General features: G+C 35.6%; 1 protein-coding gene and 1 pseudogene across 3 annotated transcripts in view; both read left to right on the top strand.

Moving 5' to 3' along the window:
* The window catches only part of CSMD3 (CUB and Sushi multiple domains 3), a 1475959-nt gene that overhangs the window by 468974 nt on the left and 990060 nt on the right, over positions 1-16925 (top strand). The gene's annotated exons all lie outside the window — the stretch shown is intronic.
* Positions 15849-16623, top strand: LOC129627260 (GTP-binding nuclear protein Ran-like; annotated as a pseudogene).

Genomic DNA, 16925 nt, shown 5'->3' on the forward strand with positions numbered 1-16925 from the left:
GGTTGCCATTTCCTTCTCCAATGCATGAAAGTGAAAAGTGAAAGTGAAGTCGCTCAGTCGTGTCCGACTCTTCGCGACCCCATGGACTGGAGCAGCCCAGCAGGCTCCTCTGTCCATGGGATTTTCCAGGCAAGAGTACTGGAGTGGGGTGCCATTGCCTTCTCCGCCACACACATGACTAGGCCCCACTAAAATTCTACTATACATTTAAAGAAGAGTTGTCACTTATAGGAAACTATTCCAAAAATAGTTTTCATAACTATTCCAAAAAAAGGAAAGAATATTTCTGAATTCATCCTATGAGGCCCCCATCACCCTGATACCAAAAATCAAACAAAGATATCAGAAGAAAAGAAAATTACAGCCCAGCATCAGTGGTGAGCATAGATGCAAAAATCCTCAAAAACCAGCCAGACAACTTCAGCGATGCATTAAAAAGGTCATACACCATGATCAAGTGAAATTTATCTCAACGATGTAAGGAATTTTTAATATCTGCAAATCAGTCATTGTGGTATACCATATTAACAAGTTGAAAAATAAAAGTCATATGATTATCTCAATAGATGCATGAAAACTTTTGATCAAATAAAAGATCATTTGTGATAAAAACTCTCCAGAAGGTGGGCATAGAGGGAATGAACATACCTCAACATAATAAAGACCATATATGACAAACCCACAGCTAATATCCACAATGATGAAAAGCTGAAAGCTTTCCTCTATAATCAGGCATAAGACAAAGATGCCCATTCTTACCAGTTTTACTCAATAAAGTTTTGGAAGTCTTAGACACAACAATCAGAGAAGAGAAGTAAAGGATCCAAAGTAGAAAAGAAGAAGTGAAACTCACTCTTTGCAGATGATGTGATACTATACATAGAATATTCTAAGATGTCACCAGAAAACAACTAGATTTCATCAGTGGACTTAGTAAAGTTGCAGGATACAACTTAGTGTATTTATATACACTAACAACATGATATCAGAGAAATTAAGGAAAGACTCTTATTTACATGCCAAAATCAGTAGAATACCTAGGTATAAACCTACCTAAGGACACAAAAGACCTGCCCTCCCAAATTATAAGATGCTAATGAAAGAAATTAAAGACCATGCAAACAAATAGAAAGATATACAATATTCTAGGATTGGAAAAATCAGTTTTGTTAAAATGACCATACTACCCAAGGCAATCTGCAGATTCAACTCAATCCCTATTAAGTTATCATGAAATTTTTCACAGAACTAGAACAAATGATTTAAAATCTGTATGGAAGCATAATACAGCCTAAGTAGCCAAAACAATCATGAGAAAGAAGAATGAAGCTGGAGAACGTCAGACTATACTACAGAGCTATAATTATCAAAACAGAATAGTATTGGCAGAAAAATATACACATAAATTAATGGAACAGAATAGAAAATCCATAAATAAACTGACTCCCTTAAGTTCAATTAATCTATGAATGACCAAGGAGGCAAGAATACACAGTGGGAAAAAAAGACAGCCTTTTCAATAAATGGTGCTTGGAAAGCTTAATAGCTGCATGTAAAAGAATGAAACTTAGGAGGGGCAGGAATAAATTAGGACTTTGGAATTAACAGATGCATACTAATATATTATTAAGTAAACAACAACTACTTACTGAATAGCACAGGGAACCATATGCACTATCTTGTAGTTAACTACAATGGAAAAGAATCTGGAAAACTGAATAAATGAATCACTTTGCAGTATACCCAGAAGGTTGTAAAATAGATATATTTGAATAAAAAAAGAAAAAAAAAAGAATGAAACTAAAATATTTTCTAACGGTATATACAAAAATAAATTTCAGTTCAGTTCAGTTCAGTTGCTCAGTCATGTCCAACTCTTTGTGACCCCATGAATCGCAGCACTCCAGGCCTCCCTGTCCATCACCAACTCCCGGAGTTCACTGAGACTCACGTCCATCGAGTCAGTGATGCCATCCAGCCATCTCATCTGCTGTCATCCCCTTCTCCTCCTGCCCCCATTCCCTCCCAGCATCAGAGTCTTTTCCAATGAGTCAACTCTTCGCATGAGGTGGCCAAAGTATTGGAGTTTCAGCTTTAGCATTATTCCTTCCAAAGAAATCCCAGGGCTGATCTCCTTCAGAATGGACTGGTTGGATCTCCTTGCAGTCCAAGGGACTCTCAAGCGTCTTCTCCAACACCACAGTTCAAAAGAATCAATTCTTCAGCACTCAGCTTTCTTCACAGTCCAACTCTCACATCCATACATGACCACAGGAAAAACCATAGCCTTGACTAGCCGGACCTTTGTTGGCAAAGTAATATCTCTGCTTTTGAATGTGCTATCTAGGTTGGCCATTCCAAACCCAGTAATTGAACCTAAGTCTCCCATGTTGCAAGCGGATTCTTTACCAGCTGAGCCACAAGGGAAGCCCAGTGTTCAGTAAAAGAGGACAAAATTTATGACCTAATGGGGAGTGGTTTATATGAATTATTTTGCATACTAAAGAGTTCAAAATTTAAATAAATGTATTTTCAGCAGCAAAAGATGTAAATAAAATCCTTTGACTCAGATGTAAATAGCTACTGGTTTGAGGACCATCTGTGCAAATATGTCATATTATAGGAGAAAAATCCTAGTAGACTTTGAAGGAGGGCTAAGGCTATGTTGAACCTTCTGGTCAATGTTCCTGAGAGAGGCATGGGGTAGTATAAAGTGCTGATGTTTTGGAAACTGACAAACCTAGATTCAAGCCCTATTTTACTCTTAGTCATGTGTCTATGAATAGTTAAACTATTTAAGTTTTCCCTCATTTAAAGAATTGAATAGTCATAGGATTTTTCTGCTTGATTTAAATGAAAAATGTTTACTAATTGTCTAAACTAGGACATGTGTCTCTAAGTTCACTGTTGTACATATTCCTTGTCTTCAAGATAGTAAGAGAATATCCTCCTGCTTTTTTGGCCATTATTGATAGAATAAAGTAACCAGGGGTAGTAACAGACTAGAATTTTAGAATTCTGTTTTAGAGCAGGGACAGTGACTTCCATTTAGACTGGATCATTATTGAAAGATCTGGATATTAGGAGAATACAAGGACTAAAGGAATCAAGAAATTATTCACTTAATAATTTTTCTACAGACTTTGTTTCCCAGATAAACTCTTAGAGCAAAAGCATATAACCAAAGTCAGAATTCTCTTTTCCTTTACTTACCATTTCAAGAAGAAGCAAATATTAATCTCAAATTATTAGGAAAAAAGTTCCTTTACGAATCGGGCCTTAACATTGACTAACCTAAATTCAGGCTGTTCTCTTCCAGTAGAAATAAATAAAATGGCATTAATTCCTACCCTACCCATACCCAATTTATTATGGTATAGTATATCAACAGTATAGTATATCAGTATATCATTACAAAGCAGCATTTTCCTTTGTCCTGACCTGTTTGAGAATTTGAGCCACCAGCTCTAATTTCTTCAGAGATAGTCCATGATTTTAAATGACCTTTGATGACAGATTCTTTTTTTATACTACAATTTAGTCATGCACATTAAAATCAGGGATGAAGATAGATTTTGATTTATCCTTCCATGTGGCATATGTGAATAATGTTTGTGAGGCTTGTTTTTTTCTCTGATTTATAACAGGAATGAATGAAAGTACAAACAAAGCTAGAATCCAAAGCATGATCAGTTTAAAAAGGCTGAAAGAGAGGGAAGGATGAATTAGAAGTTTGGGATCAACAGATACATGCTACTATATATATATGTCTAAGGGGAATCAGTGGCTCAAAGGTAATGAATCCACCTGTAGTGCAAGAGGCACAGGAGATGCTGGTTCGATCCCTGGATCTGAAAGATCCCCTGGAGAAGGAAATGGCAACCCTCTCCAGTATTCTTGCTTGGAAAATCCCATGGACAGAGGAGCCTAGCGGACTATAGTCCATAGGGTCTCAAAGAGTCAGACATGATTGAACAACTAAAGACAGGAACATGTGTGTGTGTGTGTGTGTGTGTGTGTATGTATCTATAGACATATATGTGTATATATGTTATTGATATATATATATATGTATATGTATGTATGTATAGACATATATACGTGTATATGTGTTATTGATAGATAACAAGGATCTATTGTATAGCACACGGAACTGTATTCAATATTGTGTAATAAGCTGTAATGGGAAGAATCTTAAAATTAAAATATGTGTGTGTGTGTGTGTGTATAACAGAATCACTTTGCTGTGTACCTGAAACTAACACAACATTGTAAATCAACTATACTTCAATTAATTTTTTCAAAAGACTGAAATTAAATGCATTGGAAAGAATTCTGTTATTTTAAGTAAAATCTCCCTTTCTGATTGGTCAAAAACACATTTAATCTTATTCATGTTTTAAATAATATGTGTCATCTGTTTCTTTCCTTTTTTATTAAAGTGAAATTCTCTACCACAGCCCTTTCCTCACTCTTTACTTCATCCTCCATAACAAACTACAGGTAGGGTTTAAATCTAATACTTGAGTACTTTTTCCATCTAAGATGTATGCTAAAACCTTTAAAATCCTCACAAAATTCTTGAAATTATTGTAAAACTTATGGATGAAGAACTTGAAACTTAAAATATGAATCATCCTCTCTGTCACTGAGCTAGTATATGCCAGAACTGAAATATGAAACCTGGTCTTCACCCTGATATCACATTACTGAAAATGAGTGTCATTTCTTCCCTAATGCATTGCAAGTCTTGGACTTTCATCCCAATATACTGCAAAATAAACAGGTAAAACATAGACTTGACTATTCTACTGCTTATTATTATGCTGTAACACAAAAGACAGAGCAAGATGATTTGCTTTTGTCTGGGATTTTGGTTTATAGACAAGAAAGAACAGAGGAAAAGTCTCCATGCTTTTCAGATTTGCACACCCATCAGGAAAAAACTGAGCATGCATGGTCAGTATATGCTTGCTTAATTGTTCATTCATTTATAAAGTATCTGTGTATGTATACAGATATTTAATATTATATAAAGTATGTGACAACATAATATAGATTATAAAATATTACAATAATATATTATATATTATTTAACCATATAATATATAGCAGTACTAATAAATCATATGCATTTTGCAAGTGATATAGAGACTACTGATTCTAAATTTTGTGAATTTGATTCATAATTTCAGCTATGTAGTATCTCCTAAACCTTACTGGTGTCTTAATGAAGGGTTTGAGGGAATGTATTATAGCGTTCAGTTGAAAGAACAGCAGGCTATTTTTGTCCCTCATCCCTTGTATCTTATTTGGATTTTAATGATATTGAACAACATTTTGATGTACTTGAAACTTAAAATAGCAATATAACTCTTTTCTAGAATAATTTTATGGTTTTATTATTACAAACTAGAAGTGACCTAAGAAATTGCCAGCGTCCTTTGGATTATCGAAAAAGCAAGAGAGTTACAGAAAAACAACTACTTCTGTTTATTGACTAGGTCAAACCTTTTGACTGTGTGTATCACAACAAACTGTGGAAAATTCTTAAAGAGATGAGAATACCAGATGACCTGACCTGCTTCCTGAGAAATCTGTATGCAGGACAAGAAGCAATAGAACTAGACATGAAACAACAGACTGGTTCCAAATTGGGAAAGGAGTAGGTCAAAGCTGTATATTGTCACCGTGCTTATTTAACTTATATACAGAATACATCATAAGAAATGCTGGGCTGGATGAAGCACAAGCTGGAATCAAGATTGCAGGGAGAAATGTCAGTAACATCAGATATGTAGATGACACCACCCTTATGGCAGAAAGTGAAGAAGAACTAAAGAGCATCTTGATGAAAGTGAAAGAGAAGAGTGAAAAAGTTGGCTTAAATCTCAACATTCAGAAATCTAAGATCATGGCATATGGCAATGGCACCCCACTCTAGTACTTTTGCCTGGAAAATCCCATGGACAGAGGAGCTTGGTAGGCTGCAGTCCATGGGGTCGCTAAGAGTTGGACACGACTGAGGGACTTCACTTTCACTTTTCACTTTCATGCATCGGAGAAGGAAATGGCAACCCACTCCAGTGTTCTTGCCTGGAGAATCCCAGGGATGGGGGAGCCTGGTGGGCTGCCGTGTATGGGGTCACACAGAGTCAGACATGACTGAAGCGACTTAGCAGACAGCATATCAAAAAGCAGAGACATTACTTTGCCAACAAATGTCCATTTAGTCAAGGCTTTGGTTTTTCCAGTAGATGTGAGAGTTGGACTATAAAGAAAGCTGAGTGCTGAAGAATTGATGCTTTTGAACTGTGGTGTGGGAGAAGACTCTTGAGAGTCCCTTGGACTGCAAAGAGATCCAACCAGTCCATCCTAAAGGAAATCAGTCCTGAATATTCATTGGAAAGACTGATGCTGAAGCTCAAACTCCAATACTTTGGACACCTGATGTGAAGAACTGACTCATTTGAAAACACCCTGATGTTGGGAAGGATTGAAGGCAGGAGGAGAAGGGGATGACAGAGGATGAGATGGTTGGATGGCATCACTAACTCGATGAACATGAGTTTGAATAAGCTCCGGGAGTTGATGATGGACAGGGAAGCCTGGCGTACTGCAGTCCATGGGGTCACAAAGAGTCGGACACGACTGAGCAACTGAACTGAAGAAACAGCACATCCACCTACTTATTTATTGCCAAAAAATGTAGCTTGTTAAAATAAAATCTAACCAAGTCAAAGCACTGTGTTTAGTATACATTTACTGATACCTAATTAGTTTATATCTAAAGACTTTAGATTATCAATTATATGATTGTATGTTTTTTACTCATTGTGGAAGATACACCAGGAAAACAGACAGTTTACAAATAATTGTTGTATGAACACTTTATTACACTTACTAAGTTGCACTATGTTAAAAAACATTCAAGCGAAACTTACTGTTGGTCTTCTCTATGATACATAATTTTTTCTTGTCAAGCAACATTTTGTCTGTATGATAGAATAGATCCAGGGTATTTCCTAGACTTGCAGAGATGGGATGGTTTCAGTGACAGTGCTATAATTCCTCTTTCAAAACAGAGGGAAATAAAGTCCTAATCTGTGGAGTGTTCCAATTCCATAGTCAACCAAACTAGTAACCTGTCACTGAATATGAAGAGATGTGCAAGTTCTTACAAGCTGGACCAGGAGGCTCCAGCTCACCATTGGATAGCTGTATTTCCTTCTTTTATTAAATACCATTTACTAGTTTCATTAATGACTTAGTTTTATCCTGTAGTATTATTAATAAGAATATCATATACTTTTGAAGAGTAAGGTAGAGCTTAAATAAATTAAGAAGAAATGTGTCTTTTTAAAGAATCTCAAGTTTTGTGTAACTTGTTTATTATTAACTTATGGGTTTCTTGCTCTGTAAAACATGTTAAGTAGATCACACATTAAACAAAGTGAAACAGAAAAAAAACAAAACAATTTATATGTACTTCTTAGCAAAATGAAAAAAGTGGGAACTTGTTGATGCATACTGGTTGTATTCATAAATTTATTTTTAATTCAATCCACCTTATCAAGGGCTACTTTCAGTAATTACCTTAGCTGCTTAACAGTGTTTGAGGATGAAGAAAAAAAATGTTGTCATGTAAAGCTATTGAAATGATTTAAAAATACTGATTATACTCAGCCTCTACCATTATAATTGTCATTTAAGCAGTGAATTTTAGATAACTACTTTAAATATTAAAAAATATGAGTATTTGAGTCTATTAATATACCATTAAAATTAATACTTCCACAATATTACATTTATTGATTTTTTTTGCTTTAAAAATCTATAAACATAAATTACATCTAAAGAAAGTACTATATCTTCACCTAAACAAATGCATTGGAAGGATGTTGGGTTTGCAAACATGAATTTCCAGTAAATAAAGAGGTGAAAATGCTGTGACATGGGTCAGTAGTTTCCAGACTGATTTATTGAGCACAGCAGGTGGCTAATTATCAACCTTACAAGATGGTGTCCCTGAGCAGTGTGCTTGTTTTCTAGGTCAGGGTTTTAGTTTTCAAAGGAAATCAAGTGTATACATAAGTAGTGAGTCTGACATAGATTGAGTTGCATTTTCATCACCAAATTAAATATAAATCTGATAATGCAAAAAATATATATATACTAAATATTGAACATGCTATTTTCAGTATAAAATGTAACATATATTTTAAATCAGTAGAGTTTTCAAATGAATATCCATGCAGTGAATATATTCTTTGACTAAATAACTTTAGCCCCACAGCAATTAACAATATCAGTTGGATAAAAAGTAGGATGGACAGCAGAATTTGTTGTTCCATTGCTAAGTCATGTCCAACTCTTGGCGACACCATGGACTGCAACATGCCAGACTTACCTGTCCTTCCCTACCTCCCAATGTTTGCTCAAGTTCATGTTCATTGAGTTGCTATGCCATCTAACCATCTCATCCTCTGCCACCTTTTCTCCCTTTGCCTTCAATCTTTCCCCCCATCAGTGTCTTTTCCAATGAGTTGGGTCTTCGCATCAGGTGGCCAAAGTATTGGAGCTTCAACTTCAGCATCAGTCCTTCCAATGAATAGTCAAGGTTGATTTCCTTTAGGAAAGGAAGGCAGAATATTCTATCCTTATTGTACAAATTGAAAGGATTTAGAAAAATCTGAATTCTAATCTCAATTAATCATTATAAGGTATATGGCTTTGTTTACTTTTGTCATTACCTTTCTTTTCATATTTATGAAAACAATCATAATTTTATTCAAATTATTTCTTTCTTATAAGTTGGCCTTTAACAATATGACAATCAGAATCCACTAAATATGTAATAAAGTATACCTACTTTCATATTTATGTATGTAAACCACCTCCAAAAGAAGAAAATACTTTTGTGTAGCTTCAGATGAATTCAGTGAACACAGTTTTGCAAAATAAATTCCCAGACCATAGGTTTGGGAATAAGTGTGAAAATGTATATGTATTTCTTGAAGAAATGCCAATGACTAAATAGTGAATGTTATCTGTATGAAAACAATTTGAATGCTTGGGGTCAGATTAATAAGGATAGATCAGTAAAAATATCTAAAGGCTAAGTATGGAACAGATACCTTTAAAAGTAGGCATATAATAACTGAAAATAGTTAAAAATAGAAAGTAATGCAAAATAGTAGAAAAATAATATTAAAAAAACATTTTAAAACAAATTGTTTAATAGGTGTTTTTACTTACTTTTCAACTTTAAATAAATGGAATGGTAAGGAACTATGTTTCATCAACTACATATATATATATATATATATAAAGTTAATTACAGTTGCAATTGTTAGATATCTGCTTAAAGGGAGAATTCTTGGGTTTATACCAGATTTATGGATGAGTGTACATCTACATATCTTAAGATAAAGTATTTAAAATTTTGTTGATGCTTTTACACAGTGTTTGATACCCCATTAACTTTTCATTAACTAATTTGTGTGTCCCAATTATACTAAGTAAATGTGCTTATCAAATATCAAGAATACATGAAAACTAAACCAGTTGTTCGAAAAAGCAATAGTTCCAGATAAAACATCTATTTCTGCTTTATTGACTATGCCAAAGCCTTTGACTGTGTGGATCACAATAAACTGGAAAATTCTGAAAGAGATGGGCATACCAGACCCCCTGACATGCCTCTTGAGAAACCTGTATGAAGGTCAGGAAGCAGCAGTTAGAAATGGACATGGAACAACAGACTGGTTTCAAATAGGAAAAGGAGTACATCAAGGCTGTATATTGTCACCCTCCTTATTTAACTTCTATGCGGAGTATGTAATGAGAAATGCTGGGCTGGAAGAAGCACAAGCTGGAATCAAGATTGCGGGGAGAAATATCAATATCCTCAGATATGTAGATGACACGACCCTTAGGGCAGAAAGTAAAGAGAAACTAAGGAGCCTCTTGATGAAAGTGAAAGAGGAGAGTGACTAAGTTGGCTTAAATCTCAACATACAGAAAACAAAGATCATGGCATCTGGTCCCATCATTTCATGGCAAATAGATGGGGAAACAGTGACTGACTTTATTTATTTATTCATTGGCTCCAAAATCACTGCAGATGGTGATTGTAGCCATGAAATTAAAAGACGCTTACTCCTTGGAAGGAAAATTATGACCAACCTAGACAGCATATTAAAAAGCAGAGACATTACTTTGCCAACAAAGGTCTGTCTAGTCAAGGCTATGGTTTTTCCAGTGGTCATGTATGGATGTGAGAGTTGGACTATAAAGAAAGCTGAGTGCCGAAGAATTGATGCTTTTGAAATGTGGTGTTGGAGAAGACTCTTGAGAGTCCCTTGGACTGCAAGAAGATCCAACCTGTCCATCCTAAGGGAAATCGGTCCTGGGTGTTCATTGGAAGGACTGATGTTAAAGTTGAAACTCCAGTATTTTGGCCACCTGATCCAAAGAGCTGACTCATTTAAAAAGACCCTGCTGTTGGGAAAGATCGAAGGCAGGAGGAGAAGGGGACGACAGAGGATGAGATGGTTGGATGGCATCACCGACTCAATGGACATGAGTTTGGGTAAACACCAGGAGTTGATGATGAACAGGGATGCCTTGCGTGCTGCGATTCATGGGGTCGCAAAGAGTCAGACACAACTGAGTGACTGAACTGAACTGAACTGAAATCAGTTGTTTAAAATTAAAAGAAATTTTGAGAAAAGTCCGTTTGAAATGTATGAACAGTTAATTCCATCTGTTTCTTTCCCATCAATTCCAAACTATAGGAAACTATCAGTTTGTTTTCTGTCTCTGCCTCATAATTCCTTTCCTCCTTAATTCCTAGAACCTCACCTAGGACTTAATTCTCAAACTGACAAATTTGCTCTGCATTGTGATTCAAACAGTTGTGTTGGATGACTAGTATCCATGTGGATGATGGTCCCTCCAACACTCTAGTGCAATCTATTTGACACTTAAGTTCATCCTGTACGTAAAGCTGATGCAGAAACCCCTGAAGAAATAAAGATGTTTCAGGGAGGGAGTACCTTCCAAAATATAAGAATAGCTTGCACAGGATTCCAAGCAATAGACAGCAGGGAAATATGAGACCGTAAAAGAACTGAGGAGAAGCAGTCCTAGAGATGAAAAGAAGTAACAGTTATGGACTCATGGATGAGAAGAGAAGGAGGTATTTGAGTTCCAGGGGGGCAACTGCACATTTTTTGCATTATCATTTGGTACAATCTCTTTTTCTTCCTTGTTCATTTTTTAAAAACAAATATAATGATATTTCTTTATAATATATGGTACTTCTTATGAAGTATATGATTACTGTAGTTTAAAAGCAAAGATTTTAGTAGACACAAATAAATAGGAGAAGTATCACAATTTTTTCTGTGGTTAATTTTATTTTGTAACCAATTAAGTAAGCTCAGGTTTAAGGTATTTCTGTTAAGGATCTGAAGCTCTGAGTCTCACATAAACCTTGGCAAGAAAACAAGGCCCTGTAGTCTTTATAACCTACTGCTAGGTTAATTACCCTTAATTAACTTATATATCTTATTAAAAGCAAAAAAGTGTTACACTTGACTCTTATCTTCTGCTGAGTCCCTAGCTGCTTCCCAGATATGTCTTCTGCTTTCCTCTGCAGTTCAAATAGAAAATTCCTGTTTCTGTTTTCAATGTAAATGTTGCCAATAGAAATCTGGAAGCAAAGGTGATACCCTGGATCTAAATCCGTTTCTCTCTTTGTTCTCTGTATGTCAGACCTTTTAAAGAATAACTGATGTTTCCAAAGTGATTCATGGTTAAAAAATTCAAGTTAGTTAGCAAGTAATATCACATCTTCCATACATCTATTATCTCAGGTTCTTTTCACATTTCAGCCAGTAGCCACTTTTAAAATTTAATAAGAGACAAAGGGATTTCAAACACAATTTTCAGTAGTAGTTTTCTTTCAGTAAATTAGTAGTTAGCAAAAATAGCAGCAGGGAGAATTGTATCTAATTTATATATTTATTGTCTTGTAACAAAGGCAGTATCTATAAAGTAGGAGGGGAAATGGGTAGATTGATGATTTTGGATGTAGGATGCAATAATTGAAGGATAGCTATTATCAGGGCATGATGATCAGACAGTTCTATATGATGCCAAATCAGAAACAAATCTTTCCATTTGCCAAGTGTTAGATTTATGTCTCAAAACACAAATCTGTTATATTTTGTTTCATGCAGTGATGGGAATGAAAATGTAGGGCTATAACCACAAATTAGATAGAATCTGACACAAAATAAAATTATCTAGTTTGCTTTGAGTTACCTAGAGAGATGAACCTTTGTGCTTTTACTGTTAATTTCTAAACTATTTAAATTTTAAGCCATTATGAATGTCTCTGGGGAGTCATAAGTAGACTCTGTGCTATGTATTATAAAGCATTAATGTTGCATTATGCAATTTCTTGAATAAATTTGCTAATTTCCAGTTGATTACAACTCTCCTTACCTTTTGCTATGGTAGCTATAATGTAATTTGTTAGGTATTATTTGCAAATGCCTCTAAATCATTTATTGAAGTCTGTATTATCTCGTGTGCTTTAATAAAAACAACAACAACAACAAAAAAGACTCTATTTCATTGTGTAGAATTTTTTTGTACATAGCATTACATTTTTAAATTGAAAACCAACCATAGAGAAAATGTGTAATTTTTGGCTTATTCAGTATTTTCAAATAAGTGAACCCATAAGAAGACACTGGATTGTAGGTATCACTAGGGAAGCTGCTTCTTTAGATTTATAAAATCAGTGTAATTAAAGTAGAAATAGTACCGAAGGGAACATTTGACCATAAAATTGTAATATAAATATGTCAATGTTATTTTTTAATCAACTCAGCATCTTTAAGCATATCATTTTAATTATGCATGTTTTTAGCATTGATATTTGAATGTAAACAACTGAATTTACATATTCTAGATTATATGTCAATATTAGACAAACTGAACTTAACTAGACAGCTTTATTTCCAATATTTCTCTCTGTTATTCTGGATTAGAGGTTATTTTTTTTTCCTTGTTGGTTTGAAAGAAAAAGTACTCAAAGACAGACATCTAAGAGATTCGCCTAGAACCAGCAAGAGAACTTGCGTGACCGAGAATAAACCTTGGCTATTTAAAGCCCTTGAAACAGTAAAGTTAATTGTTACTAGTCTAGTCTATTGGAGAAGGCAATGGCACCCCACTCCAGTACTCTTGCCTGGAAAATCCTATGGACGGAGGAGCCTGGTAGGCTGCAGTCCATGGGGTTGCTAGGAGTCGGACACGACTGAGCGACTTCACTTTCACTTTTCACTTTCATGCATTGGAGAAGGAAATGGCAACCCACTCCAGTATTCTTGCCTGGAGAATCCCAGGGACAGGGGAGCCTGGTGGGCTGCCGTCTATGGGGTCCCACAGAGTCGGACACGACTGAAGCGACTTAGCAGTCTAGTCTATTCATATAATATAATGCTTGAATTTTATTTAAAGTATAGCTGTTTCATTAAATTTTTAACTGGAAATATTTAAAGCTCATGCCATATACTAATGGAATACAGAATATCTGGTGTTCTAAACTAGCTAATATTTCAGAGGAAATTAGTTTACTGATTAAAGATAATAAAAACAAAGAAATTAGATCATTATTTTCAAGTTTTCCTGATAAAATATGATGAAATTTATTTCAGAGAAGCTTGTGTACCTAATTATATGAATTTTCAATGGAATTTTAGTATTTTAACCACAGTATTTCCATATCAATAAAACTGTTTATTTTTGTGACACTGGGTTCAGTTTAAAGAAATCGCTATCAAATTATTAAAATATTCTACTTAATAGGTAAAAAAAGCTCAGTTTTGTTTAGTGATTCCATAATAGGAAAAACAATATGAGAAAATTTTTTAAGTTTTTGCTTACGATGTGTTAACAAAATGTGTATTACTATTTAGTACATTACTTCAGCTATCAACCAAAAAGAGCACTGTTTTATATTTTTTTAATTTCATATCCTACATACTCAGCCTTAAAGTACTTAATTCTATTCACTCCTCTGCATTTAAAAGTAGTAGTTGTTTTGAAGTAGTTATTATATATGTAAGTAGGAGGATACAGTTTTAAAAACTTTAATTTTAGTTATGGAACTTTGAATTCTTGGTTGTCTTCACGTGTAGATATTTTTTTTTTCATCTTTATTAATATTACTTATAACTGAAAATTTAAATGAAATTATTCCTTGATAAATTCATTGTCTTTTCTAATTTATGATTTGAGTAATAATACTTGAAGATTATATGACCCAAATTCAAGTTCTTAATATTATTAAGCTAAATATTTATGAGTTGTTATAAATCCATCATCTAGTAACTTATAGATTAGAGACAATCTCACTTTGTTGTCACAGATTGCCTGGTGAATATACATTTTTTTTGAGTGAAATAAGAAACCTAAATTTTCTTTTTAAAGTATAAATTGATGTTAAAGTTTCTATTCAGTTCAGTTTTAAGAAAATTGTTTAAATTGGATTCTATACTACTATGCAGTTCTAAGATCGATGATAAAGATAGACAAGCTCTCTGCTTGCTTGGATCTGATGTTCTAAAGGAAGGGCTTCTGAAATTACTATATTAGTAAATAAAGGAAACAGCTTCAAAAGCAGAAAAAATGTAAATATTAAAGTAGCATAATGTGCTAGAGTGGGAAGGGTGTGTTATGGGTCAACCAACTACAGTCATGTGTGTGCCTGTGTGCTCAGTCATGTCCCACTCTTTGTGACCCCTTGGATGGTATCCTGGCAGGCTCCTCTGTCCATGGCATTCTCCAGGCAAGAATACTGGAGTGGGTTGCCTTTTCCTACTCCAGGGGATCTTCCGAGTCTCCTGTGTTTCCTGCATTGGCAGACAGATTCTTTACTACTACGCCACCTGGGAAGCCCAGTATAGTTATATTTGAGGACTGAATTCTTGATTGAATAATGAAGATGAGGCTAACTAACCAGAGGACCACCTGGGGAAATGGCATTCAAGCTCAGCGAATGTTAAGTGCAAAGGCCATGTGATGGCAAATAATTTCCCATGTTTAAGGAAAAAGAAACAGTGTGACTAAAGTATGGTGAAGGTAAAGTTGCTTTGTATGAGATGAGTGAGAAGGGTGTACCAAGACCAGAATTTCTAGGTCTTCTGAGGACTAAGGAGTCAAAATTTAATTCAAGGTTAATGAAAAGTAAAGCTTGGTAGTGACATGTCAGTTGGAAAAAGAATGCTTTGGCTACTGGATAAGAAGCAGTTTGTAAGAATGCTTGGTAGAATCAAAAAAAGGGACTACTGCATTGTCTGTGTGAGAACATGGGCACCTGTCTGTTATCATAAGAGCAGAAATTTTAAAAAATGAACAAATTTAGGATGGATTTTAGAGGCAGAAGAAGATTTGCAAATTCATTGGGATTCTAGGAATGAGGAGAATAGAGAATTAAAAGATGACACTTTAATGTTTGACAGACTCATGGGTGATGGTGCCATTTGATGTGATGTATTGAGGAATAGGGGTTTCCTGGTGGTGGCTCAGTGATAGAGAATCTGCCTGTGATTCAGGAGAGGCAAGAGACTTGGAAGATCCCCTGGAGAAGGAAATGGCAAACTACTCCAGTATTCTTGCCTGAGAAATTCTATAGACAAAGGAGCCTGGCAGGCTACAGTCCCTAGGGTTGCAAAGAGTTGGACACGACTGAAGTGACTGAGGATGCACACACACACTTAAGAACAGAGGAAAGACATACTTGTGAAGAGGACATTAAAAATTCTGATATGAAGAGGGGCTGGGGCGGGGGTGTTGGGGCAGCTGCAGTGGGCAGCGGTCTTGAGGAGACGATTTCTCAGGTCCTCTGGCAGACCTCCTCCCCTCCCCAGCTGCAGAGGCACTTAGGGCACTGGGACCCGGCCTGTGTAACATCAAGAGATTACTGCCCACAGAGAACTCCAAGTTCAGTTCAAACTTGTATTGGTTGGTGCTGGTGATACTGAAAGAATACATTCGTGCAAGGTCATCTGACTGGTGAATTTGAGAAGTAAATTGTTGAGGTCCATCTCCTTGTGCTCCATACCAACAGAGGACCAATTAAGTTCAATGTATGGGATACAGCTGGTCAGGAGAAATTTGGTGAACTGAGAGTTGGCTATTATATCCAAGCTCAGTGTGCCATTATTATGCTTGATGTAACATCGAGTTACGTACAAGAATATGCCTAACTGGCATAGACATCTGATAGGAGTGTGTGAGAACATCCCCATTGTGTTGTGTGGCAACAAAGTGGATATTAAGGACCAAAAGATTAAGGCAAAGTTAAGTTGTCTTCCACAGAAAGAAGAATCTTCAGTACTATGACATATTTGCCAAAAGTAACTAAAACTTTGAAAAGCCCTTCCTCTGTCTTGCTAGAAAACTGATCAGAGACCCTAACTTGGAATTTCTTGCCATGCCTACTCTCATCCCACAGAGGTGGTCAGAGATCCAGCCTTGGCAGCGGCTGTACAAGCACAATTTAGAGGTTGCTCAGATAGATGCTTTCCTGCGAGAAAGTGAAGCTGGGGCCCAACATCCGAAGTCTCATTTTATAGGCAACTTTCCTGTGATATCAGTGGTGCCGTGTGTTTGCCATTTTATTATATAGGGAAGCAGAACATGTGCTTCATCTTTGGATGCTGAAGGAGATGGATGGGCTTTGGAGTGAATATGGAAGTTACAAAACTATCTTCATTGTTTGGACCTTCATATTTAGGTGTTTCAGAACACAGCTGTTTCTTCTTTGAGTTTCAGATATAAGACTGCTATAGTCACATGACATATTGAGAGGTGGGATCTTGTTTTTGTCATTCTCATTCCTT

The sequence above is a fragment of the Bubalus kerabau genome, chromosome 14 (assembly GCF_029407905.1).
Source record: "Bubalus kerabau isolate K-KA32 ecotype Philippines breed swamp buffalo chromosome 14, PCC_UOA_SB_1v2, whole genome shotgun sequence".
In the NCBI taxonomy this organism is placed as follows: domain Eukaryota; kingdom Metazoa; phylum Chordata; class Mammalia; order Artiodactyla; family Bovidae; genus Bubalus; species Bubalus kerabau.